Here is a 27,946-nt window from a genome sequence, read left to right on the forward strand (position 1 = left end):
CAAAGCACCCCCACACCATCACACCTCCTCCTCCATGCTTCACGGTGGGAACTAGGCATGTAGAGTCTATGGCTGTGTGCACACGATACGTTTTTTATGCGTTTCCGCAGCTGCGGAAAAGCTGCGGAAACGCATTAAAAAAGCATGGTAGAAGGGCAGCAATGTTCCCCAATGGAAATCCGCATATGCTGTGCCCATGCTGCGGATTTTTCCGCAGCGTTTATGCTGCGCTCAAAACTCCGCAGCATGTCCATTAATTTTGCGGAAATGCGGCGTTTTCGTCGCCACTGACTTGCATTAGACCGCATGGATTACACATCACTGTATATGTAGATGCGTAATCCACGCGTTCTAATGTGCGGATGGTACCCGGGTGTAGATGAGAGGAGAGTCTCATCCACACCCAGGTACCATTAAAAAATCTGTAAAAAAAAGAATAAAATAAAAAATAAATGTATACTTACCTACTGTCGGCCCGCGTACCGCTCCTGCTTGGTTCCCGGCACTTTGCAGTGAGTTGAAGGACCTGCGCTGACGTCAGAGTCATGTGACAGGTCACGTGACGCTGACGTCGGCAGGTCTTTAAATTCAGTGTTGCCGGAAGGGAGAACGGAGTGAGCTGGACAGCGCGGGCCATCGGAGGGTAAAGTATACATTTATTTTTTATTTTTACCACTCTCTCGGGTCACACTATATAAATCCATACTGTTTGCATGGATTTATATAGTGTGACCTAGTTGTCAAGCACTTTCCAGGTGATGCTAAAATCGCCTGGAAAGCGCTTGTCAATCCACATGCGGAAACGCATGTGAATCCGCATGTATTCCGCAGGAAAAACGCATGCACAATCTGCATGCGTTTTTTCTGCCAGGGAGATGCAGAAATGATGCAGAAATTTTCTGCTTCATTTCTGCATCGTGTGCACATACCCTATCTGTTCACCTTTTCTGCGTCGCACAAAGATCTCAAATTTGGACTCATCAGACCAAAGCACAGATTTCTACTGGTCTAATGTCCATTCCTTGTGTTCTTTAGCCCAAACAAGTCTCTTCTGCTTGTTGCCTGTCTTTAGCAGTGGTTTCCTAGCAGCTATTTTACCATGATGGCCTGCTGCACAAAGTCTCCTCTTAACAGTTGTTGAAGAGATGTGTCTGCTGCTAGAACTCTGTGTGGCATTGACCTGGTCTCTAATCTGAGCTGCTGTTAACCTGCGATTTCTGAGGCTGATGACTCGGATAAACTTCTCCTCAGAAGCAGAGGTGACTCTCGGTCTTCCTTTTCTGGGGCGGTCCTCATATGAGCCAGTTTCTTTGTAGCGCTTGATGGTTTTTGCAACTGTACTTGGGGACACTTTCAAAGTTTTCCCAATTTTTCGCACTGACTGACCTTCATTTCTTAAAGTAATGATGGCCACTCGTTTTTCTTTACTTAGCTGCTTTTTTCTTGCCATAATACAAATTCTAGCAGTCTATTCAGTAGGACTATCAGCTGTGTATTCACCTGACTTCTGCACAACACAACGATGGTCCCAACCCCATTTATAAGGCAAGAAATCCCACTTATTAAACCTGACAGGGCACACCTGTGAAGTGAAAACCATTTCCGTTGACTACCTCTTGAAGCTCGTCAAGAGTGTGCAAAGCAGCCATCAAAGCAAAAGGTGGCTACTTTGAAGAACCTAGAATATAAGACATATTTTCAGGTGTTTCAATCTTTTTTTGGTAAGTATATAATTCCACATGTGTTAATTCATAGTTTTGATGCCTTCAGTGTGAATGTACAATTTTCATAGTCATGAAAATACAGAAAAATATGTAAATGAGAAGGTGTGTCCAAACTTTTGGTCTGTAGTGTATATATATTTACAGATATACACACATACACATTTGATTGTCCTATATGGTCAATGGAGCTCCTCCTTGCTCTCCCCTCTTCTTGTCTTGTCCTCTACCCCTCCCTAAAAAAAGTTATTGTATCATCAGTCTTCATCATCCCCTTATTTTTAGTATAATTTTTTGCCTTGCCGCTCTGTAAATATATGTGATTATAAAATACTCTATCATATGTATAAGTATTGAAGGTGAGGTTTAGAGAGTAATTGCAATTTTATCTGTCTCTCAATTTCCCCGTTTATCAACCAATAGAGTAGTTGTGATAAATATGGTATCCACAGTTTTATCTTTGGCTATGTATATTGGTGGTCAGTGGTTGCGCTCCCGTTTGGAGCGAATCAGAGGGTTGGGCACACCTAAATTGGTTGTTGCTGTTATCCAGCGGAGTTTCTGGTCATGCACAGTACCGTGCGCTCCACAGTAGCAAGGAGAATGTCTGAGGCTGGATCGCACTGCTTCATCTGCACACGTTATTTCCGGTGTAAAGTTTCCGGTCATGTGTAGTACTGTGTGTTCCATAGCATTAAGGTGAGCATCCTGAGTCGGAACGCATCGCATCAGTGGGACGCGTCACTTCCTGCGGTGGCTGATAGGCGCGTACTCCGTGATAATGTATGGTGGTGGATGGGTTGCGCTTTCTGAGCTTTAAATGATCTTAGCCTGACTGCTTCATATGTGGTTTATATCAGGGCACACTGAGCGGCGATTATTGAGTAATGGGGGTTATATCTAGAGAGGGTCAAAGGGGCGGTTACACAGGAAGTTATCAAAATGATTGGGGAGGAGACTGTTTGAGAGGGAGCTCTATATAAAAGGACATGTAAACAAACTGCGGCCCACATAATAGATAGTGTGGGTAGGGGGTCTAAAGAGGAGGGCCAACCCCCATCTTCACACACAAGTGCCTACTCAAAACCATATATATATAAATAGGAGAACTATTGAGTATAATGGCATAAGAAGCTTTATTTCATAAATAATTCATTTAAAATTAGTACATCACATCAAAAATATGAAATATTATAAAGACAGAGACATACAGACAAATAGTCCCAATTTTTATTGCTGACCTCTAAGAAGGGTCCATCCAAGGGGTCATAAAGCATACTAGTGCAGGGATAGAGAGAGAAGCAAGTGATCAAACGGCTTACATGCAATTATACTAAGTTCATGGAGCCCACTCTACCACAAGAGCTAAATTGCACCTCACTCACCGAGTAAAGGAGAGCCCAAGTCTGAGAGGAACGGCACAGGGACTGGTCAATGGCAAAAGAGAGCCTCGACGCACGTTTCGCCAGTGATTAACCTTGGCTTTCACAAGAGGCATGTGTGGTTGCGCTTTCAGGACCTTTAAATATGCCCCCAAGAGATCACGTGTATAGTCACGTGACTCTCCAATATGGCTGCCGAACATCAGATGAAAGGCGGCGTATGTGCTGCGGCTACCACCGCCTCCATGTGCGCGTCCCAGCCGTCATGACGTCAGCACGTGACCGGAAGTGCGGGTAAGCGATATTCCCGGCGACGCGCCGAAGGCTTATTGACAGCTGAGCGCAGCCATAGGGCGGGGGAGACCGGGCGCATGCGCACAACATCTGTGCACAGACAGGCATAGGGGGAAATAATAATATTCATGCATTGAACCTAATATCACATAAAGTATGAGGGATTATAGCACTCAATGATAATCATAAGGATGCTAGCAAACATCAAAATACAAAGGGGAAACATACATTATACAAAAATATATGTGCATATATTCTTCGCCATCTATCCAATCTATTACAGATATCAGGATGAGAGGGGTCCACAGACAAAGTTCGTCTCTACAAATGGTATGGGATAGACGGTTCTTAAGGCGCCATCAATTATACGAAAATATATATGCACAAATTCTTCACCATCTATCCAATATATTGCAGATGTCAGGATGGAAGGGGTCCACAGACAGAATACGTCTCTACAGATGGTATAGAGTAGACGGTTCCTAAAGTGCAATCACTATATAAAAGAAGTGAGTACAAAGAATAAGAACAAATAAAATTTTAAAAAATTAAGAATAAAAACATAGAACCATGGTCCCTAATTTAGGGACCATGGTTCTATGTTTTTATTTGTTCTTATTATTTGTACTCACTTCTTTTATATAGTGATTGCGCTTTAGAAACCGTCTACTCTATACCATTTGTAGAGACGAACTTTGTCTGTGGACCCCTCTCATCCTGATATCTGTAATAGATTGGATAGATGGCGAAGAATATATGCACATATATTTTGTATAATGTATGTTTCCCCTTTGCATTTTGATGTTTGCTAGCATACTTATGATTATCATTGAGTGCTATAATCCCTCATACTTTGTGATATTAGGTTCAATGCATGAATATTATTATGATCGGATGGCACTTTAATTTGCTACCACATTGATTCTTGGCAGTAGATTTGTCCATTACATACATATTTCCCCCTATGCCTGTCTGTGAGCAGATGTTGTGCTCATGCGCCCGGTCTCTCCCGCCCTATGGTAGCGCTCAGCTGTCAATAAGCCTTCAGCGCGTCGCCGGGAATAGCGCTTACCCGCACTTCCAGTCACGTGCCGAAGTCATGACGGCTGGGGCGCGCACATGGAGGCGGTGGTAGCAGCAGCACATGCGCAGCCTTTCATCTGATGTTCGGCGGCCATATTGGAGAGTCACGTGACAATACACATGATCTCTTGGGGGCATATTTAAAGGTCCTGAAAGCGCAACCACACACGTCTCTTGAGAAAGCCAAGGATAATCACCGGCGAAACGCGCGTCGAGGCTCTCTTTTGCCATTGACCAGTCCCTGTGCCGTTCCTCTCAGACTTGGGCTCTCCTTTACTCGGTGAGTGAGGTGCAATTTAGCTCTTGTGGTAGAGTGGGCTCCATGAACTTAGTATAATTGCATGTAAGCCGTTTGATCACTTGCTTCTCTCTCTATCCCTGCACTAGTATGCTTTATGACCCCTTGGATGGACCCTTCGTAGAGGTCAGCAATAAAAATTGGGACTATTTGTCTGCATGTCTCTGTCTTTATAATATTTCATATTTTTGATGTGATGTACTAATTTTAAATGAATTATTTATGAAATAAAGCTTCTTATGCCATTATACTCAATAGTTCTCCTATTTATGTATAAAAGGACATGTGTTGAATCAGACAGACATGCAAATATCCACCACATTTACCTGCCATCAGGCCTCCTGAAGAGCTAACAGGGCGAAACGTGTAGAGGCAATGTAGAGGATCTTTATCACACATTGATAAGTACTTTGTTTCTATCATGGTTTATTATCCTTGAAGTATAATTGCTCACATTGCTAAGGAAGATATTATTAAAGTCTCCTTATATGTATTCATAAATCGATATAAGTGTGATCCATATGGGCTGCTGGTGCAATTGGTTAAATCACATTTATATGGTCAATTTTGTCTCATGCACAGTGCACTTAAACTATGGTATAATCTTTTAAAATGTATAGGTCTGATCAACTAAATATTGATCTGCTATGGACCTGATTGTTATAGCACTATGAACTTTGAATCACTTCTCTTTCCATTATTATCAGTAAGATAGTGATTTCAAACAGAGGTGTGTGATAATGACACTACTTTAATTTCATATAATTTGATTGATTATCATTTGTTGCATTATGACTTACCCTTAGCACACTAGGAGTGATCTATGTATAGAAACAGAGCTTCCTGTTAGGAGATATAGACATTTATGCAACAAATAGAAAAATGAATAGCAGCACTCACCTTAGTCCTTTGGCTAAAAAGTCCTTTTTGTCATAGCATTCTGGACAATCATATGCAGCGGTCTATCGGAGGTGCAGCGGAGACAGCGGGGAGACGAGAGGACGACGGCCGTTTCGCGACTTACAAACGCTTCTACGGGTCCAAACTTTAAAGGAAGTGCAAAAGATTCTTCCTTTATAGGAGGAGTTTAGTATACATAATTAAAATCTAATTAACATAAAAACATTCATTAAAAAAACATACAGATGCTATACAATATTCTATAAAAAGACTGCCATATCTAGCTTTTCATTTAGCCCTAGCGGGCCCTGGGCTTCTTCTTTTAATATCCATTTCCCTTCTCTTGCTAACAGGAAATGATTGTGATTTCCCCCTTGTATGGGGTATTTTAACTGTTCAATGCCTGGAAATTGCAGTACACGAGGGTTTGCATTGTGACATTCCCGAATGAGTTGAATCAATCTAGGTGAGCCTTTACCAGAGGAAATGGAATCATAGTGTTCTCTAAATCTGACAAATAAAGGGCGGATGGTTTTTCCGATATAATAGAATTTACATGGACAGTATAATATACACTGCTCAAAAAAATAGAGGGAACACTTAAACAACAGAATGTAACTCCAAGTAAATCAAGCTTCTGTGAAATCAAACTGTCCACTTAGGAAGCAACACTGATTAACAATCAATTTCACATGCTGTTGTGCAAATGGAATAGACAATAGATGGAAATTATTGGCAATTATCAAGACACCCTCAATAAAGGAGTGGTTCTGCAGGTGGGGACCACAGACCACATCTCAGTACCAATGCTTTCTGGCTGATGTTTTGGTCACTTTTGAATGTTAGTTGTGCTTTCACACTCGTGGTAGCATGAGACGGACTCTACAACCCACAGAAGTTGCTCAGGTAGTGCAGCTCATCCAGGATGACATATCAATGCGAGCTGTGGCAAGAAGGTTTGCTGTGTCTGTCAGCGTAGTGTCCAGAGTCTGGAGGTGCTACCAGGAGACAGGCCAGTACACCAGGAGACGTGGAGGGGGCCTTAGGAGGGCAACAACCCAGCAGCAGGACCGCTACCTCCGCCTTTGGTCAAGGAGGAACTGGAGGAGAACTGCCAGAGCCCTGCAAAATGACCTCCAGCAGGTCACAAATGTGCATGTGTCTGCACAAACGGTTAGAAACCGACTCCATGAGGATGGTATGAGGGCCCGAAGTCCACAGATGAGGGTTGTGCTCACAGCCCAACACCGTGCAGGACACTTGGCATTTGCCACAGAACACCAGGATTGGCAAAGTCACCACTGGCACCCTATGCTCTTCACAGATGTAAGCAGGTTCACATTGAGCACATGTGACAGAGTCTGGAGAAGCCGTGGAGAGCGATCTGCTGCCTGCAACATCCTTCAGCATGACCGATTTGGCAGTGGGTCAGTAATGGTGTGGGGTGGTATTTCTTTGGAGGGCAGCACAGCCCTCCATGTGCTCGCCAGAGGTAGCCTGACTGCCATTAGGTAATGAGATGAGATCCTCAGACCCCTTGTGAGACCATATGTTGGTGCAGTTGGCCCTGGGTTCCTCCTAATGCAGGACAATGCCAGACCTCATGTGGCTGGAGTGTGTCAGCAGTTCCTGCAAGATGAAGGCATTTAAGCTATGGACTGACCCGTCCGTTCCCCAGACTTGAATCTGATTGAGCACATCTGGGACATCATGTCTCGCTCCATCCACGAACGTGACTTTGCACCACAGACTGTCCAGGAGTTGGCGGATGCTTTAGTCCAGGTCTGGGAGGAGATCCCACAGGAGACCATCCGCAACCTCATCAGGAGCATGTCCAGGTGTTGTAGGGAGGTCATATAGGCACGTGCAGGCCACACACAATACTGAGCCTCATTTTGACTTGTTTTAAGGACATTACATCAAAGTTGGATCAGCCTGTAGTGTGTTTTTCCACTTTAATTTTGGGGGTGACTCCAAATCCAGGCCTCCATTGGTTAATAAATTTGATTTCCATTGGTGATTTATGTGTGATTTTGTTGTCAGCACATTCAGCTTTGTACAGAACAAAGTATTCAATGAGAAGATTTCATTCATTCAGATCATGTGTTGAGTGTTCCCTTTATTTTTTTGAGCAGTGTATATACCACATGTTTGGTCCTGCATGAGAAATTATTTTACTTCGTGCCATATAGCTCCTATTTTTAGATTTTTCCCTGTAATGTGTGCCTGGCAAAAAGAACAATTACCACACCTGTAATTTCCAGTCAACGAATTTTCTTCTAACTATGTCTTTTTTTCGGTAGTGCGTCTAAATCTATTATGTATCAATAAATCTCCCAAATTTTTATTCCTTTTATATGAAAAAAAGTAACAGCTACCAATATGCTACTTCATTATGACAGTGCACATCTTTCTCATACTAAAAGAACTGTACCATATAGTCAATACTTGAGCATAAGAAAAATTAACAATACTGATCAAGGTTTTTTGAAACAGGCAGAGGAACTAACAGGTTCTCTAGGAGAGGATAGATACCCAATTACACTACCGAGAGAAGCACAAGATAGAGCACACAAGAAAAAACAACATGAATTAATCAAACAACAACATAAAAATGCAAAAGTAGATTCTAACCAAAAGAGAAAATGTATTTTTAATTTTAAACAAAGTGCCAACACAGATCTAATACAGAATGCAGTAAGGAACAATTGGCATTTACTTGAAAGTGATCCGGATCTCTGTGATATAGCTTTGAACAAACCATTATTTTCATATAGAAGGAATAAATATTATATTATAATATTATACTGTCCATGTAAATTCTATTATATTGGAAAAACCATTTGTCAGATTTAGAGAACACTATGATTCCATTTCCTCTGGTAAAGGCTCACCTAGATTGATTCAACACATTCGGGAGTGTCACAATGCAAACCCTCGTGTACTGCAATTTCCAGGCATTGAACAGTTAAAATACCCCATACAAAGGGGAAATCACAATCAGTTCCTGTTAGCAAGAGAAGGGAAATGGATATTAAAAGCAGAAGCCCAGGGCCCGCTAGGGCTAAATGAAAACCTAGATATGGCAGTCTCTTTCTAAAATATTGTATAGCATCTGTATGTTTTTTTTAATGAATGTTTTTATGTTAATCAATTAACTTTTAATTATGTATACTAAACTCCTCCTATGTGTAGAAGCGCTTGTAAGACGCAAAACGGCCGTCGTCCTCTCGTCTCCCCGCTGTCTGCGCTGCACCTCCGATAGACCGCTGCATCGAAATAAAGGACTTTTTAGCCAAAGGACTAAGGTGAGTACTGCTATTCATTTTTCTACTTGTTGCATAGATGCCATCCTTTAGCCTTTGCACCACTATTATTGTCCTTTATCACTGCTGGTGTTCAGCTATATAAATATCACACAGTGGTGCCTGAAGATTTTTTCCATTCTCCTGTTGGATATAGACATTTGACTCGGGTCATCCAGGGCATCTGAGGGCTAGCCGCCGTGGAGCGGGGGCGCCGTAACGCTTTCCCGATAGGGTGCCAACCTCCGCTGTTAGGCAGGGAAATTGATAGGTGTTAAATTAGGGTCATTTAGATAGTCAATATACAGAATTTTGAGGTATTTGAAAAGTTTCTTTTGGGTAAGGGTATGTGCACACTGTCAGGAATGGCAGCGCTTTGAAAGCAGCATACTGATGCTGCGTCCAAAGCGCTGCACACAGGTAAATCCGCATGTGTTTATTGAACACATGCGGCGTCACCGCAGCCTATACATTACACTAGTAGAATTTCTTTTGCAGTATGGAAGAGAAATTCTACTAGTGTAATGTATAGTCTTCACAGACAGCAGCATGTCAATTTCTCTTGCGGAGACTAGCATTTCAGCAAGAGAAATTGACATGCTGCGGTCTGTGAAGACGTGTCGCATGTCCTTCTCCGCGGGTGAGCCGCAGGAGCAGACAGACGGATAGTGGGCATGGGATTTATATAAATCCCACCCACTATGCTGTAACATCTGGCCGCTGCAGATTGGAAGCAGACCAAGTGTGCTGCGTCCAATCCGCAGCAAACACTGACCGTGTGCATGCACCCTAACACTTTATGGTGTCTGTGTGTTCGTGGTCATATTTTTGACATTTTAAAAACCCTCGTCAATAAAAATTTATGTTTTAACTGGTCCTATTATGATTCATAAATTAGCTTTTCGGGACATTTTTCTTAAATAAAATTCAGGAGCTTACAGGTCATCGCCCCTGGGTGACCCCGCGGCCATCTTTCGGCCCAGGGTCACCATGGAGACCATCGGCACAACGCCGATTGGCGCAGAGAGGGAGCTCCCTCCCTCTGTGAAACTCCTCGATGTCGCTGTCACTATTGATAGTAGCATCATAGGGGTTAAAAGCCCGCGATCAGTGCTAGCACTGATCATGGGCACTGCTACAGGGTGTCAGTCCTCATATAGAGCTAACACTCGCACTTGATCGCGGTGGCGGTCTCTGTGAGCCTGCCCGATGCGAGGAAGTATATGTAGGCGGTTTGCGGGATAGCAGCTCCCGTGGCGCCGTACATATACTGCTAGTCAGGAAAGGGTTAAAGAATCACAAAATAATGAAAAAAAAAACATGGTATGCGCTACCGATTCCAGACAATTTTGCATTCAAAAAGTTGAATGGCGTTCCTTCCCATTTGAGCCTTGCACCCGAACAGTAGATTTCCACAACATATGGGGTATCGGCAAACTTAGGAGAAATTGCACATCAAACTGTATGGTGCAATTTCTCCTGTTGCCCTTGTGAAAAAAAAAAAAATTGGGGTTAAAAGAACATTTTTTTTGTAAAAATTTGATTTTTTTTATTTTCACAGCTCAACTTTATAAACTTCTATGAAGAACCCGGGGGTTCAAGTTGCTCACCACACATCTGGATACATTCCTTGAGGGGTCTAGTTTCTATTGTTTAAGCACATCAGGGACTCTCCAAATGCGATATGGCGTCCGCTAGTGATCCCAGCAAATTTTGCATTCAAGAAGTCAAATAGTTATTTCCCTTCCGAACCCTGCCATGCGCCCAAACAGTAGTTTTCCATCACATATTGGTCATCGGTGTACTCAGGAAAAACTGCATAACAAATTGTAAAGTGCACTTCCTCCTGTTACCCTTGTGAAAATGCAAAATTTGGGGCTAAAAATTTTGTAGGGAAAAATGTGATTTTTTTTTTTTCATAAGTTATGTTATAAACTTCTGCGAAGTATTGGGGATTCTAGGTGCTCGACACACATCTAGATACATTCCTTCAGGGGTTTAGTTTCCCAAATGGGTTGACTTGTGGGGGGTGGCTTTCCACTATTCAGACACACCAGGAACTCCCCAAACACCACATGGCATCCGCTAATGATGCCAGCCAATATTGCATTCAAAAACTCAAATGGCACGTCTGTTCCGAGACCTGATATTCGCACCAACAGTACTTTTCCTCCACATATGGGGTATTGGCGTACTCAGAAGAAACTGCACAGCAAATTGTATTGTGCATTTTCTTACCCTTGTGAAAATTCTACTGTGTCATGAAAGTTAGCCGCCATCTTAGGTATGATACGTCATACCTGAAGATATTCCCTATTGTCACACAGCTTCTACCATGTCAGATTTCTGCAGCCCCTGGTAAACAGAGCAATTCGCCCCCACCTCTGGAGATCAGTCTCCAGAAACGTTTTTGATATGGTAAATAGATGGGCCATTTTTTCTGTGTCCAAGAAGGACAGAGTCAGCTAGGCCCCAGGGGGGTAATTAACACCTTGATGTCACTGGAAACCAAAAGCAAACCATTTGTGCATGCCTGCAAACCTTTCCATTGTCCAGGAACCATGTGCTTTCTTTGTGGAAAATGGCCACCCAAAAGCTACAAGATACAGTATCAATTTCTAACCACACGATACAAGTTAGGGAACCCAAATAAAATGTATCATGTGAGGAAGGTGCCCGCGGACACAATCATGGGACTCATAAATCCCTGAGTGGCCTGGAAAGCTGGATATTTAGAAGAACCATATACAAGGTCTCAGGGGAGGCATGTTTAGAGTCAATGGCTTCCCCACAAGAGGAGGATCACGATGAGACCTCTGGTGATACGATGAGGTCACCCCAGGGAAAGTTATGGGTACTTTTCTAAAATGAAGCTAAAATGAGCATTGGTTGGGGGGCGGGTTTTAGTAAACTGACATCACCAAGAGTGGGCGTGACAGGACTTTAGTATAGCCGACAGTCAGAAACCCCCTCAGTTTGACCCAGGAGATGATGTGAACAACTCCTACCGTCGGGTCCAGGTATCTGAGTGGGAGGAGCACCTTTGCCATGTGCTACTGAGGCCTGGACGACTGCAACTAAGCTTGAACCTGTGGGATCGCAATCCTCCCTTGCACCACAAGAACGGTAACTGATTTATCGTTGTTATTCCTGTGTTTTGTACTTCTAATTGCTATATTTCTTATTCTGGCCAAAATACCATTGTATAGTTAATGGTATAGCCTTGTAATCTAGTGTATTCTTATAATCGATTAAATCATAAATTAATCGTGGGCTGTATCCTTTACTCTGCATATACGAATCCATTGGTCCGGAAACGCTTGGCTGAAACGCTACTGGGTTGGTTCCTGACCCGATACAAGTCTATTAACGGACCGGGCTTGTATCAAACGAGAACTGGTGGCAGCATACCATCTGGGGGATTTGAGGAAGGCTAGCAGTGACGGTCAGAGGTGTGGATATATATTACTGGCGCAGCCAGGGGAATATATATACCGCCCTCACTGAAGAGGGCCTCAAATACCCAGAGGGCTACAGGACGGCCTCTCCGGCGACCACTCACTCTAGGTGCAGTACCTTGACTGACCTGAGAGGCAAGGGGGCGCCAGAGAGTTGTGCCTGTATCGTGGCGTCACGGATTGGTGACGTGTAAGGGACAACACACCACCGTGCTTTCCCCCCCTGGTAGCAGCTTCCTGGCACCACTTACTCTAGGTGCAGTACCTTGACTCACCTGAGAGGTAAGGGGGAGCCAGAGAGCTGCACCCACCGGCCGGCTTTCATCAAATCTACATTTGGGGCTTAATGAACATTTTTGTGGGAAAAATGTGACTTTTTATTTTCACGGCTCTACATTATAAACTTCTGTGAAGCATCTGGAAGTTCAACGTGTTCAACACACATCTATATACATTCCATGAAACAGGGGCGGACATACCGTCGGTGCAGCTGCACGTGGGCTCGGAGGTGCAGGGGGGCCCTTGCAGGGTGGCTAATAATGAGGGCAATTGCCCTCATTATGAGCAGCGGGCAGGGAGCGATTGATGCATCTCCGTTGCCAACAGGAGATAAGATAATGGCTGTGGAGCTGCACGAATCCATCCTCTGCTTCCTGCCCAGTGCTTTCTCTCTCATACAGGCGCGCACGGCTTGATGACATCAGCATGTAGTGCGCGCCTGTGGTAGAGGACAATGAATGGAGTGGGGAGAGGACAATGAGGAGTGGGGGAGATTATAATGGGGGGGTGCAGAGAGGTCAATGATGGGGGTGGGGAGAGAACAATGAATGGAGTGAGGAGAGGCCTCAACTGTACTTGAGGACACTTTCAAAGTTTTCCCAATTTTTCAGACTGACTGAATATATATATACAGTACAGACCAAAAGTTTGGACACACCTTCTCATTTAAAGATTTTTCCACATTTTCATGACTTTGAAAATTGTATATTCACACTGAAGGCATCAAAACTATGAATTAACACACGTGGAATTATATACTAACAAAATAGTGTGAAACAACTGAAAATATGTCTTATATTCTAGGTTCTTCAAAGTAACCTTTTGCTTTGATGGCTGCTTTGCACACTCTTGGCATTCTCTTGATGAGCTTCAAGAGGTAGTCGCCCAAAATGGTTTTCACTTCACAGATGTGCCCTGTCAGGTTTAATAAGTGGGATTTCTTGCCTTATAAATGGGGTTGGGACCATCAGTTGTGTTGTGCAGAAGTCAGGTGGATATACAGCTGATAGTCCTACTGAATGGACTGTTAGAATTTGTATTATGGCAAGAAAAAAGCAGCTAAGTAAAGAAAAAGGAGTGGCCATCATTACTTTAAGAAATGAAGGTCAGTCAGTCCGAAAAATTGGGCAAACTTTGAAAGTGTCCCCAAGTGCAGTTGCAAAAACCATCAAGCGCTACAAAGAAAATGGCTCACATGAGGACCACCACAGGAAAGGAAGACCAAGAGTCACCTCTGCTTCTGAGGAGAAGTTTATCCGAGTCACCAGCCTCAAAAATCGCAGGTTAACAGCAGCTCAGATTAGAGACCAGGTCAATGCCACACAGAGTTCTAGCAGCAACATCTCTACAACAACTGTTAAGAGGAGACTTTTTGCAGCAGGCCTTCATGGTAAAATAGCTGCTAGGAAACCACTGCTAAGGACAGGCAACGAGCAGAAGAGACTTGTTTGGGCTAAAGAACACAAGGAATGGACATTAGACCAGTGGAAATCTGTGCTTTGGTCTGATGAGTCCAAATTTGAAATCTTTGGTTCCAACCACCGTGTCTTTGTGCGACGCAGAAAAGGTGAACGGATGGACTCTACATGCCTGGTTCCCACCGTGAAGCATGGAGGAGAAGGTGTGATGGTGTGGGGGTGCTTTGCTGGTGACACTGTTGGGGATTTATTCAAAATTGAAGGCATACTGAACCAGCATGGCTACCACAGCATCTTGCAGCGGCAAGTTATTCCATCCGATTTACGTTTAGCTGGACCATCATTTATTTTTCAACAGGACAATGACCCCAAACATACCTCCAGGCTGTGTAAGGGCTATTTGACCAAGAAGGAGAGTGATGGGGCGCTACGCCAGATGACCTGGCCTCCACAGTCACCAGACCTAATCCCAATCAAGATGGTTTGGGGTGAGCTGGACCGCAGAGTGAAGGTAAAAGGGCCAACAAGTGCTAAGTATCTCTGGGAACTCCTTCAAGATTGTTGAAAGACCATTTCCGGTGACTACCTCTTGAAGCTCATCAAGAGAATGCCAAGAGTGTGTAAAGCAGTCATCAAAGCAAAAGCTGGCTACTTTGAAGAACCTAGAATATAAGACATATTTTCAGGTGTTTCACACTTTTTTGCTAAGTATATAATTCCACATGTGTTAATTCATAGTTTTGATGCCTTCAGTGTGAATGTACAATTTTCATAGTCATGAAAATACAGAAAAATCTATAAATGAGGTGTGTCCAAACTTTTGGTCTGTACTGTATAACAAGTGTATTCTTGTTATTTCTGTTAGTCACAGTGCCCTCTTTTATTACATATATAAAATGCCATAAAAGGAGGGGTTCTAGGCACATTTCTTGCACAGGGTCCCCAAGATGTCAGTGTTCGCCCCCGCCTTGAATGGTCTAGTTTATGGAGGTTTCCATTTTTAAATCACATCAGGGGGTCTCCAAAAGTGACATGGCGTCCGCAGTCGATTCCATCCATTTTTTGCATTCAAAAAGTCAAACAGTGCTCCTTCCCTTCCGAGCCGCTGTGCGACAAAACAGTAGCTTTCCCCCACATATGTGTTATTGGCGCACTCAGGAGAAATAGCACAAAATATTTTGGAGTCCATTTGTGAAAATAAAAAATTTGGGGCTAAAGTTACAAATTTTAGAAAAAAAATAAAATGTTAATTTTTTTCCTTCCACATTAATTCTTGTGATGCATTAATTCCTGCGAAGGGATAAACTTCTTGAATGTGGTTTTGAGGACTTTGAGGCGTGTAATTTTTAGGCCCTGTTCACACATGTTGTTTTTTTATGTCAAAAATCTGCAGCAAAACTGATCTCTGGAAGGAAATCAGCTGGGTCAAAAACAGAGGTTTTGCTGCATTATTTATGTTGTTTTGGTGCGTTTTTGGATTTTTTTTTTGCAGAATTATCTCTTGTTCATGCTTTGTCTCTTTTATGCATGTAAATTAAGTACAGTGAAAAAAAAAATCTCATTCTGGTTTTGGCATAATAGTGGGGGAGGTAAATTGTTCAGGATTCATACTCATACGTCCAAGGTTGTAAAGGGGTTAAGGGTATAAAAATTAAAGGTTTGAAAATTGCGACATTTTCACCAAATTTCCATTTTTTTCACAAATAAACGCAAGTCATATTGAACAAATTTTACCACTAACGTGAAGAACAATACGTCATGAAAAAACAATCTCAGAATCAGTGGGATCCGTTGAAGCGTTCCAGAGTAATTACCTCATAAAGTGGTCAGAATTGTAAAAATTGGGCTGGCAGAAAGATGAAAACAAGCTTGGGGGGTGAAGGGGTTAAATAAAATTTGGTGAGATCATGGTCAAATGACCTTGATGTCACCAAACGTCCTTAGGAAGTCTTAACCTCGGAATAAAAACGCTGGTGACCTCTAAGGCTATGTGCCCACGATGCAGAAATGCTCAGGATTTTTCCCGAGCGTTTCTGCATCTCCCTGGCAGAAAAAAACACATGCGGATTGTACATGTGGATTGTACATGCGGATTGTACATGCGGATTGTACATGCGGATTGTACATGCGGAATGTACATGCGGATTGTACATGCGGATTGTACATGCGGATTGTACATGCGGATTGTACATGCGGAATGTACATGCGGATTGTACATGTGGATTGTACATGCGGATTGTACATGCGGATTGTACATGCGGATTGTACATGCGGAATGTACATGCGGATTGTACATGCGGATTGTACATGCGGATTGTACATGCAGATTGTACATGCGGATTGTACATGCGGATTGTACATGCGGTTTTCCTGCCAGGTACATGCGGAAGTGAAGTGTTCTTCACTGGCATTTCCACATGCGGGTTGTCAAGCGCTTTCCAAGCGATTTTAGCATCACTTGGAAAGTGCTTGTCAACTTGGTCACACTATATGAATCCATGCAACCGGCATATAGTGTGACCCGAGAGAATGTCAAAAAATAAACAAATAAATATATACTTACCCTCCGATGGCCCATGCTGGCTTGCTTCACCGTCCCGACTGCTGGCAGTGGTAAACTGAAGGACTTGCCGACGTCAGCGTCGCGTGACCCGTCACATGACTGTGACGTCAGCGCAGGTCCTTCATTCCATCGCGAACTGCCACCAAGCAAGGAGGAGCGCGCCGCGGGCCGCCAGAAGGTAAGTATCATATTTATTTTTTATTTTATTCTTTTTTTCACAGTTTCTATGGTACCCGGGTCCGGAGGAGAGTCTCCTCTTCTCTAGACCTGGGTACCAGCCGTACATTAGAACGCATGGAATGTGCATCTACATACAGTTATATGAAAAAGTTTGGGCACCCCTATTAATCTTAAGCTTAATGTTTTATAAAAATTGGTGTTTTTGCAACAGCTATTTCAGTTTGATATATGTAATAACTGTTGGACACAGTAATGTTTCTGCCTTGAAATGAGGTTTATTGTACTTACAGAAAATGTGCAATCTGCATTCAAACAAAATTTGACAGGTGCATAAGTATGGGCACCTCACCAGAAAAGTGACATTAATATTTAGTAAATCCTCCTTTTGCAAAAATAACAGCCTCTAGTCGCTTCCTGTAGCTTTTAATGATTTCCTGGATCCTGGATGAAGGTATTTTTGACCATTCCTCTTTACAAAACAATTCCAGTTCAGTTAAGTTTGATGGTCGCCGAGCATGGACAGCCCTCTTCAAATGATCCCACAGATGTTCAATGATATTCAGGTCTGGGGACTGGGATGGCCATTCCAGAACATTGTAATTGTTCCTCTGCATGAATGCCTGAGTAGATTTGGAGCGGTGTTTTGGATCATTGTCTTGCTGAAAGATCCATCCCCTGCGTAACTTCAACTTTGTCACTGATTCTTGAACATTATTGTCAAGAATCTGCTGATACTGAGTGGAATCCATGCGTCCCTCAACTTTAACAAGATTCCCGGTGATGGCATTGGCCACACAGCCCCAAAGCATGATGGAACCTCCACCAAATTTTACTGTGGGTAGCAAGTGTTTTTCTTGGAATGCTGTGTTTTTTTGCCGCCATGCATAACGCCTTTTTGTATGACCAAACAACTCAATCTTGGTTTCATCAGTCCACAGGACCTTCTTCCAAAAAGAAATTGGCTTCTCCAAATGTGCTTTTGCATACCTCAGCCGACTCTGTTTGTGGCGTGCTTGCAGAAACGGCTTCTTTCGCATCACTCTCCCATACAGCTTCTCCTTGTGCAAAGTGCGTTGTATAGTTGACCGATGCACAGTAACACCATCTGCAGCAAGTTGATGCTGCAGCTCTCTGGAGGTGGTCTGAGGATTGTCCTTGACTGATCTCACCATTCTTCTTCTCTGCCTTTCTGATGTTTTTCTTGGCCTGCCACTTCTGGCCTTAACAAGAACTGTCCCTGTGTTCTTCCATTTCCTTACTATGTTCCTCACAGTGGAAACTGACAGGTTAAATCTCTGAGACAGCTTTTTGTATCCTTCCCCTGAACAACTATGTTGAATAATCTTTGTTTTCAGATCATTTGGCAGTTGTTTTGAGGAGCCCATGATGCCACTCTTCAGAGGAGATTCAAACAGGAGAACAACTTGCAAGTGGCGACTTTAAGTAGCTTTTCTCATGATTGCATACACCTGGCTATGAAGTTCAAAGCTCAATGAGGTTACAAAACCAAAAAAAGTGCTTTAGTAAGTCAGTAAAAAGTAGGTAGGAGTATTTAAAACAAGAAAATGATAAGGGTGCCCATACTTATGCACCTGTCAAATTTTGTTTGAATGCAGATTGCACATTTTCTGTTAGTACAATAAACCTCATTTCAAGGCAGAAACATTACTGTGTCCAACAGTTATTACATATATCAAACTGAAATAGCTGTTGCAAAAACACCAATTTTTATAAAACATTAAGCTTAAGATTAATAGGGGTGCCCAAACTTTTTCATATAACTGTATACAGTGATGCGTAATCCATTTGTTCTAATGCAAGTCAATGGCGGCGAAAACGTAGCACTTCCGCAAAATAATTGGTAGTGCTGCGTTTTTTTCCGCAATGATAATCCACAGCGGAAATTTCTGCAGCATGTGCACAGCACGTGCGGATTATCATTGGGGAACATGGCAGGCCTTCTACCATGCGTTTTTTAAGCATTTCTGCAGCGTTTTTGCCGCTGCGGAAACACTTAAAAAACGCATCGTGGGCACACAACCGACGAAAGTTGGGGTCTTGGTCAATTGCCCAGTTTGCTCTCCACCCACTTTAATGCTGGCCTTAACTGTAACTAGGGCTTATTTTTGGGGATTATATTTCAAGCATACGCCAAAAACTCTGTAAAATCATGCAAAGGCTTATTTTAGGTGTAGGTTTTATATCCAGGAAAACACAGTATTTATAAAGATATTGTCCTAGTAATGGACATAAGAGAATGAAATCAGACTTACCCTCTTCTGTGCCGTTTAAGCTTTGTCTGCTGAAGAAAAAAAAATGTCAAGTATTTAGGATTTACACAGAGAGTGATACTACGCATCAAACACGTTCCTCCAACCTGGCCCAAACAGGTTCTGGGCAATAGAACTGTCACCAAATTGAGTTATTAGAAAATTTTCTGCGCAGAAAAAATCCTGACCATGTGCACAGAACTTGCAGAATGTCATAGGAAGTCATGGGAAAAGGTATGCAATGCGTTTCTGGAGCGTTTATGCGCTGCAAATACGCAACAAAAAACGCACCAAAAAAGCATCGTGGGCACACAGCCGAATAACTTGTGTTTTTGAAGGGTTATATAACCCTGAGCCACTGATCTCACACCATAATTACAGAAAAAGTGATGCCCTGCATCAAATTCAGGTAATTCCAGCCTAGTCCAAATGGGTTCTGGGTATCAAAAATGGCATCAAAGTAGGCAATTAGCCAGTTTTCACAGATTTGAATAAGTATCTGGTGTTGCTAAATGGTTGAATGAATATTGGTCTTACATCACCAGCACACAGAAGAGGAACACCCATATTATAATCAATTTCCTTCAGGATGGTCAAAGTGGTTACTGATCTGAAAAGCTGGCATCAAAGTGGACAAAAATTGTAACTTTGTACTGATTTGAAGAAGTTACTGGTTTATTTTTAGAGTTAGAGGGGTTGTCCGGCCTTAGGTTACAAGTCTGAAGTCACTGCATGTGATTGCAGACTTGTGAATCCTCACAATGCACACACTGCTCACTGTGAGGATCCTCCGGTGCCAGCGCCATTAGTGGGCAGTCATGTGACCACAAGTATGCAAATTGCATACTTCCAGCCACTTTCTGACTAGATTGTATCCAGCCTCACTTAATACACTTGCATTGAGGGAGGTCACGCTCATATAGTCAGGATATGGCTGAAGTATGCAAATTACACATGACCGCCAACTCCTTGTGCCGCCATCGGAGAAATCTTACAGTGAGCAATATTTGCGATGTGAGGATTCACAAGTCTGCAGGTACATACAGTAGCCTAAGGCCGGACAACCCCTTAAACTCTAAAAAAAACTAAATCAGTAACTTATTCAACCCACGACAAAGTTGAAATTTGCCCACCTTGATGCCAGCTTTTCTGATTAATAACCACTTTGGCCATCCAGAAGGAAACTGTGATGTGGGTCTTCCTCTTCTGTGTGGTGGTGCAGTAAAACCAGTAGTACTAAGTCATACAACCATTTGCCCACTTTGATGCCAGTTCACATGCCCAGAACCCATTTGGGCCATGCTGGAGTGACCTGAATCTCATGCAGGGCATCACTATTGTATAACAGTGATGTGAGATCACTGGCCCACAGTTATTTAAAAGGGGTACCCCAGGGAGATAGACATTTATTTTGGACTGTTCCTGCACTCAAATTATAAAGAGGAGATGCCCAGTGCAGATACATAATCTTTTTAACCCTTTTAATTCCGTGACAGGATCTGCTCTTTCACTGCTACCCCCTCCCGCCTGGGTCATTACATCATACACTAAGTGCTGCTCCCGCATGTAGGGAACAGGTAGCCTGAGGAGAGGAGGCGAGGCAACTCCCGTTGTCGGCAGGGAAACAACTATTAGACTGGGTAATAACAGCGAGGAGCTGCACACTGCTGTAATGTCCCAGACAGAGGGGTGAGCAGTGCAGTGAAAAGCAGCGCCTGTCACACCAGCCCCATAATGTCTCCCTGTCTGCAGTCCCAGGTGAGGGGACATGTCGAGGGCATCGCCTGCTCACAGCTTCTAATAGCAGCCCCTTGATAATGTCTCATTCACAGGGCTACTAGCAGGGAGCAGGAGTTATAAAGATTATTATAGCGCGCTGGGCATATCATCTTTATAGTGTATGAGTGCAGGAACAGTACAACTTTTTTTTTTTTTATCTCCCCGGAGTACCCCTTTAACCAATTAAAAAAAGTAACTTATGCAAATCTGTAAAAATAAGCTAATTGCCGACTTTGATGTCAGTCCTGATGCACAGAACCCGTTTAAGCTGGGCTAGAGAATTTATGTTTGATGAAGGGCATCCCTATATGTGTAACAGTGGTGTGAGATCAGTGAACCAAAGTAATTTAACCCCTAAAAATACCAGTTCTAATGCTTGAGACAAGTTAAAGTGACCTGATTTTGACTCGGACCATCACTATTGTGGGGAGTTCACACTACATACCATATAATGTATACATAGCACTATACTATATACCAGTGTTTCCCAAACTCCAGTCCTCATGGCCCCCACAGGTCATGTTTTCAGGATCTCCTTAGTATTGCACAGGTTAGAGAATTCATGATGCCTTGATAGTAATTCCATCACCTGTGCAATACTAAGAAGATCCTGAAAACATGACCTGTGGGGGCCATGAGGACTGGAGTTTGGGAAACATTGCTATATACCATCATCTAGTAGACACCTCGTAGTGTAAAACTGTACCTGTGTATATAATATGCAGTGGGGAGTTCACACTATATACTAATGTATACATACTCTATACTATATATTATTGTATAGTATATAGCTCAGAGTGAAGCTTTGCATGTGTACATCATATTTAGTGGGGCATTCACACTATATCTTGTATACAAAGTGCTATACCACATACTATCACATAGTATATACCTCATTGTGTAAAGCTGTGCCTGTGCATATAATATATAGTGGGGAGTTCACACTATATACTACATATTGTATACATAGCTCCATACTGTATACTATTTGTCAGGAAATATAAAAAATATCTCTCTCTCCAAGCCCCTCATCCCCACAAACCCTATACCATAGTAAGGAGTAAAGCTGACAATCTAAAAAGCTGCTTCAATGTAAAGTGGCAGTGCACACAAGAAGTGCCAAACTTAATTATTCAGGCTAATTACCATAAGAAATGGAGCCCTTAGTAAAAGACACATGCGATGAATAGACACCTTGAAACATATGGACTAGAGCAGGGGTCCTCAAACTACGGCCCGCGGAGGATTTTTATCCGGCCCGCCGAGCTGGGGGCAGAGGAGAGCGGTGCCAGCGCCCGCCCTTCCCCCCGCTTGCTCATGGCCCCGGCAGCCGGATACTTACCTCTCGTGCCTCCGCAGATCCACTGTCTTCCTGGAGCATGCTCCCTGTGACGTGTCAGGTCAGAGGGTGCGGTGACGTCTTTACACCGTGCCCTCCCCTGAGCCATCACAGGCAGCGCAGAGCAGGATGAGGCCGGCAACGCTGGAGTCCGGAATTGAGCAGCTGCAGCAGGTGAGGAGGAGGGAGGTGAGAATTGCATTTTTTTTTTAATGTATGGAGGCATGGGACATAATATTAAGGGTGACATCCTGCATGGGGCATTATATGGGGGAGGGGTGACATGCTGCATGAGGCATTATATGGGGGGGGTGACATCCTGAATGGGGCATTATAACGACAGGGGAGTGATATCCTGCATGGGGCATTATATGGGGGGGTGACATGCTGCATGGGGCATTATATGGGGGAGTGACATGCTGCATGGGGCATTATATGGGGGGGTGACATGCTGCATGGGGCATTATATGGGGGAGTGACATGCTGCATGGGGTATTATATGGGGGGGGTGACATCCTGAAAGGGGCATTATAACGACAGGGGAGTGATATCCTGCGTGGCGCATTATATGGGGGGGTGACATCCTGAATGGGGCATTATAACGACAGGGGAGTGACATCCTGCATGGGGCATTATATGGGGGGGGGGTGACATCCTGCATGGGGCATTATAACGACAGGGGAGTGACATCCTGCATGGGGCATTATATGGGGGGATGATATCCTGAATGGGGCATTATAACAACAGGGGAGTGACATCCTGCATGGGGCATTATATGGGGGGGGTGACATCCTGAATGGGGCATTATAACAACAAGGGAGTGATATCCTGCATGGGGCATTATATGGGGGGGTGACATGCTGCATGGGGCATTATATGGGGGGGTGACATCCTGCATGGGGTATTATATGGGGGAGTGACATGCTGCATGGGGTATTATATGGGGGGTGACATCCTGAAAGGGGCATTATAACGACAGGGGAGTGATATCCTGCGTGGCGCATTATATGGGGGGGTGACATCCTGCATGGGGCATTATAACGACAGGGGAGTGACATCCTGCATGGGGCATTATATGGGGGGGGTGACATCCTGCATGGGGCATTATAAAGACAGGGGAGTGATATCTTGCATGGGGCATTATATGGTGGGAGAAAGGGACATCCTGCATGGGGCATTATATGGGGGTGACACCCGGAATGGGGCATTATAACGACAGGGGAGTGACATCCTGCATGGGGCATTATATGGGGGGGTGACATCCTGCATGGGACATTATAAAGACAGGGGAGTGATATCTTGCATGGGGCATTATATGGTGGGAGAAAGGGACATCATGCATGGGGCATTATATGGGGGGTGACATCCTGCATGGGGCATTATAAGGGGGGAACAGCCTGCATGGGGCATTATAAGGGGGAAATAGCCTGCCTATTGAGGACCTATGCTGCCTATTGGGGTCATTTACCTGCCCATTGAGGACCTATGCTGCCTATTGGGGACTTTTACCTCCCCATTGAGGACCTATGCTGCCTATTGGGGACATTTACCTGCCTATTGGGGACATTTACCTGCCTATTGGGGACCTATGCTGCCTATTGGGGATATTTACCTGCCTATTGGGGACCTATGCTGCCTATTGGGGATATTTACCTGCCTATTGGGGCCTATGGTGTCTATTGGGGACATTTACTTGCCTATTGAAATACCGGTTTATCTAACTTTACTTGTTCTTCATTTTAAATATTGTATTTGTTCCTGTATTGTTTTTTTACATCAAAATAAGATATGTGCAGTGTGCATAGGAATTTGTTCATAGTTTTTTTTAAAAAAAACTATATTCCAGCCCTCCAATAGTCTGAGGGACAGTGAACTGGCCCCGTGTTTAAAAAGTTTGAGGACCCCTGGACTAGAGACTGAATGAGTTGTGTAAAGGTAACCATTATGACACCTGAGAGAGATAGGAAACATCTCCTTAGGCTTCAAAGGGAATCTATCACACTCCTGAGAATAGCCGGGTCATTTCCAGTTGCAAATGCGTTTAATCTCCAGACTTTTAGGTACCGAAAGTAAGTGTGGAATAGGGGAATTTCTATAATTCTGATTGTGATGGGACCTATATTTTTAGCAGCGGGGCTATGTGGGGAACAGTATGCATATTTTTCCATATCTGCGAGCCCTGCCGTTGAGCTGTAACGCAACAGGGCAAAGATAACTGAAAGCAGCCATGTCATGTTTGATCTCTAAGGAAAAGTAAAATCACAATAAAAAATATGGATTCACTTGCTAACTTCTGCGATCATCGAGCGAGGAGATATCACAGAAATTAAGAGATTTAAAAAAAAACATGAAGGGCGCAGACCAGCCCACGTGACATCATCACAGGGGAGTGTGTGGGCAGGGCCCAATCAGGCATAAAAGATCAAGCCGAATATTGATCTTCGCTCATGCTGGAAGATACATATTTTCGTGTAAGCAAGGGCCACGTTCCTTAACAGTCAAATCGAAGCGCTTTCCTTCATCTAAACTGAATCGTCTCTGCGATCGGTATAGTAAGCTTTTCTGTTAATCCCTTTTATTTCTGTAACTGTATATGCTGTATTGTTTTGTCTCCCTTTGTAAAATCTTTTGTATATTTTTTCATAAACACTGTCTCCCTTTGGATTAAATATAAAATGTAATAGTTCTGTTTCTTTTGCTCTGTAATCGTTCCTCCCCCAAAGCCACACGCTACCTATAAGGCATCCAATCGACCGGAACTGATTGGTGGTGGCAGCTAATAATCTTAATTGGGTGATCGTGAAGCTAGTAGTGATCTACGGAGCTCTATACTATATACAAGGTATATACTATATGATAGTATAGCGTATTACTATGTATACAATATAAAGTGTGAACTACCCACTATATATTATATACACAGGCACAGTTTCACACAACGAGGCATCTACTATATGACAGTATAGAGCTATGTATAAACTGTATAGCTTATAGTGTGAATGCCTCACTATATATTGCACTAGCTATTAAACACGTTCTACGCCCACGTGGCAAGCATTTTTACTGGTACATTTTTAATTTTATTAAAGAAGTTGTCCAGTACTTTTTATTACCCCACAATGGATCCCCCCCCCGGGGCCCCTAAGGATTTTTGTAAATACCTTAGGTTGCTGTTTCTACCTGTGAGCGGTGCTATCCTTGGCCGCTCACAGGCATCACGTGACCCCGCGCTGACATCACAACAAGTGAGGAGTGACATCAGTGATGCGGTCCCCGCGGTGGCTGCTGGGTTGTGGGCGGGGCTACCCCGTGTCACACCCAGCATCCACCGCGCGCTTTCCCAATGAATGGGGAGAGGCAGAGCACACAGTAGATGCTGGGTGTGACGCGGGTAGAGGGTAACCCCGCTCACAGCCTGGCATCCACCGCGGAACGCAGAAGACAGAGACCCCTGGCTGCTGCCAGCACTTGTCGTGACATCAGCGGATGTCAGAGCCGGCTGTAGTCGGGGTTCACGTCATGCCTGTGAGCGGCCAGTGATCGTGCTGCTCACAGGCAGTATCTGCAACATAAGGTAATTACAAAAATCCTTAGGGGACCCGGGGGGATACATTGGGGGGGGGGGGGTAATATAAAGTACTGGACAACCCCTTTAATGGCGCTGGAGTCAGCATGTGCACATACAGCGCTATCCTGCACCATTTTTTTAAAGAAACTGGGTCTGCAAATTTGCATACACAGTGTCTTCAATAAAACAGCGCCTATTTTATTGAAGTAATGTACTCCAACGTCAACATAGCAGTGCGCACAAGCTGACTATAAGGATAATGGTGATGGCCGGCTTGTGAGCACTGCTATACTGATGTTGTAGTAGAATTCTTCAATAAAATGGTGCAGGAGTAGACACGTGCGCATCCTGCGATATCCAGCTCCATTTTGTTGAAGACACTGTATCTGCGAATTCGCAAGCACAGTGTCTTCAATAAAATGGCGCCGTAGTGCGGTATGCGCACGTGCTGACTCCGGCGCCACACTGAGCAGTCTCCGCCCATCCCGGCTTTGGAAAGAAAGACGAGTCCAGCATTATATAGGATGTACTGATAATACAGGGGTGTACTCACTTATGCTAAGCGCTGTATGTGTGTGTGTGTATATATATATATATATATATATATATATATATATATATATACTGTATATACAGTACAGACCAAAAGTTTGGACACACTTTCTCACTTAAAGATTTTTCTGTATTTTCATGACTATGAAAATTGTACATTCACACTGAAGGCATAAAAACTATGAATTAACAGATGTGGAATTATATACTTAACAAAAAAGTGTGAAACAACTGAAAATATGTCTTATATTCTAGGTTCTTCAAAGTAGCCACCTTTTGCTTTGATGACTGCTTTGCACACTCTTGGCATTCTCTTGATGAGCTTCAAGAGGTAGTCACCGGAAATGGTCTTCCAACAATCTTGAAGGAGTTCCCAGAGATGCTTAGCACTTGTTGGCCCTTTTGCCTTCACTCTGCGGTCCAGCTCACCCCAAACCATCTCGATTGGGTTCAGGTCTGGTGACTGTGGAGGCCAGGTCATCTGGCGTAGCACCCCATCACTCTCCTTCTTGGTCAAATAGCCCTTACACAGCCTGGAGGTGTGTTTGGGGTCATTGTCCTGTTGAAAAATAAATGATGGTCCAACTAAACGCAAACCGGATGGAATAGCATGCCGCTGCAAGATGCTGTGGTAGCCATGCTGGTTCAGTATGCCTTCAATTTTGAATAAATCCCCAACAGTGTCACCAGCAAAGCACCCCCACACCATCACACCTCCTCCTCAATGCTTCACGGTGGGAACCAGGCATGTAGAGTCCATCCGATCACCTTTTCTGCGTCGCACAAAGACACGGTGGTTGGAACCAAAGATCTCAAATTTGGACTCATCAGACCAAAGCACAGATTTCCACTGGTCTAATGTCCATTCCTTGTGTTCTTTAGCCCAAACTTGTCTCTTCTGCTTGTTGCCTGTCCTTAGCAGTGGTTTCCTAGCAGCTATTTTACCATGAAGGCCTGCTGCACAAAGTCTCCTTTTAACAGTTGTTGAAAAGATGTGTCTGCTGCTAGAACTCTGTGTGACATTGACCTGGTCTCTAATCTGAGCTGCTGTTAACCTGCGATTTCTAAGGCTGGTGACTCGGATAAACTTATCCTCAGAAGTAGAGGTGACTCTTGGTCTTCCTTTCCTGTGGCGGTCCTCATGTGAGCCAGTTTCTTTGTAGCGCTTGATGGCTTTTGCAACTGCACCTGGGGACACTTTCAAAGTTTGCCCAATTTTTCGGACTGACTGACCTTCATTTCTTAAAGTAATGATGGCCACTCGTTTTTCTTTACTTAGCTGCTTTTTTCTTGCCATAATACAAATTCTAACAGTCTATTCAGTAGGACTATCAGCTGTGTATCCACCTGACTTCTGCACAACACAACTGATGGTCCCAACCCCATTTATAAGGCAAGAAGAAATCCCACTTATTAAACCTGACAGGGCACACCTGTGAAGTGAAAACCATTTCCGGTGACTACCTCTTGAAGCTCATCAAGAGAATGCCAAGAGTGTGCAAAGCAGTGATCAAAGCAAAAGGTGGCTACTTTGAAGAACCTAGAATATAAGATATA

At 43.6% G+C, this 27,946-nt stretch overlaps 1 long non-coding RNA gene across 1 annotated transcript in view; it reads right to left on the reverse strand.

The window, feature by feature from the left end:
* Positions 1-27,946, reverse strand: part of LOC141239065 (uncharacterized) — a 56,519-nt gene that overhangs the window by 16,615 nt on the left and 11,958 nt on the right. Inside the window, exon 2 of the long non-coding RNA XR_012304484.1 lies at positions 19,155-19,183. This is a non-coding gene — a long non-coding RNA (uncharacterized lncRNA). The remainder of the gene's footprint in view (positions 1-19,154; positions 19,184-27,946) is intronic.

The sequence above is a fragment of the Phyllobates terribilis genome, unplaced genomic scaffold, assembly GCF_046119375.1.
Source record: "Phyllobates terribilis strain yellow unplaced genomic scaffold, ASM4611937v1 Scaffold_764__1_contigs__length_703092, whole genome shotgun sequence".
NCBI lineage: Eukaryota > Metazoa > Chordata > Amphibia > Anura > Dendrobatidae > Phyllobates > Phyllobates terribilis.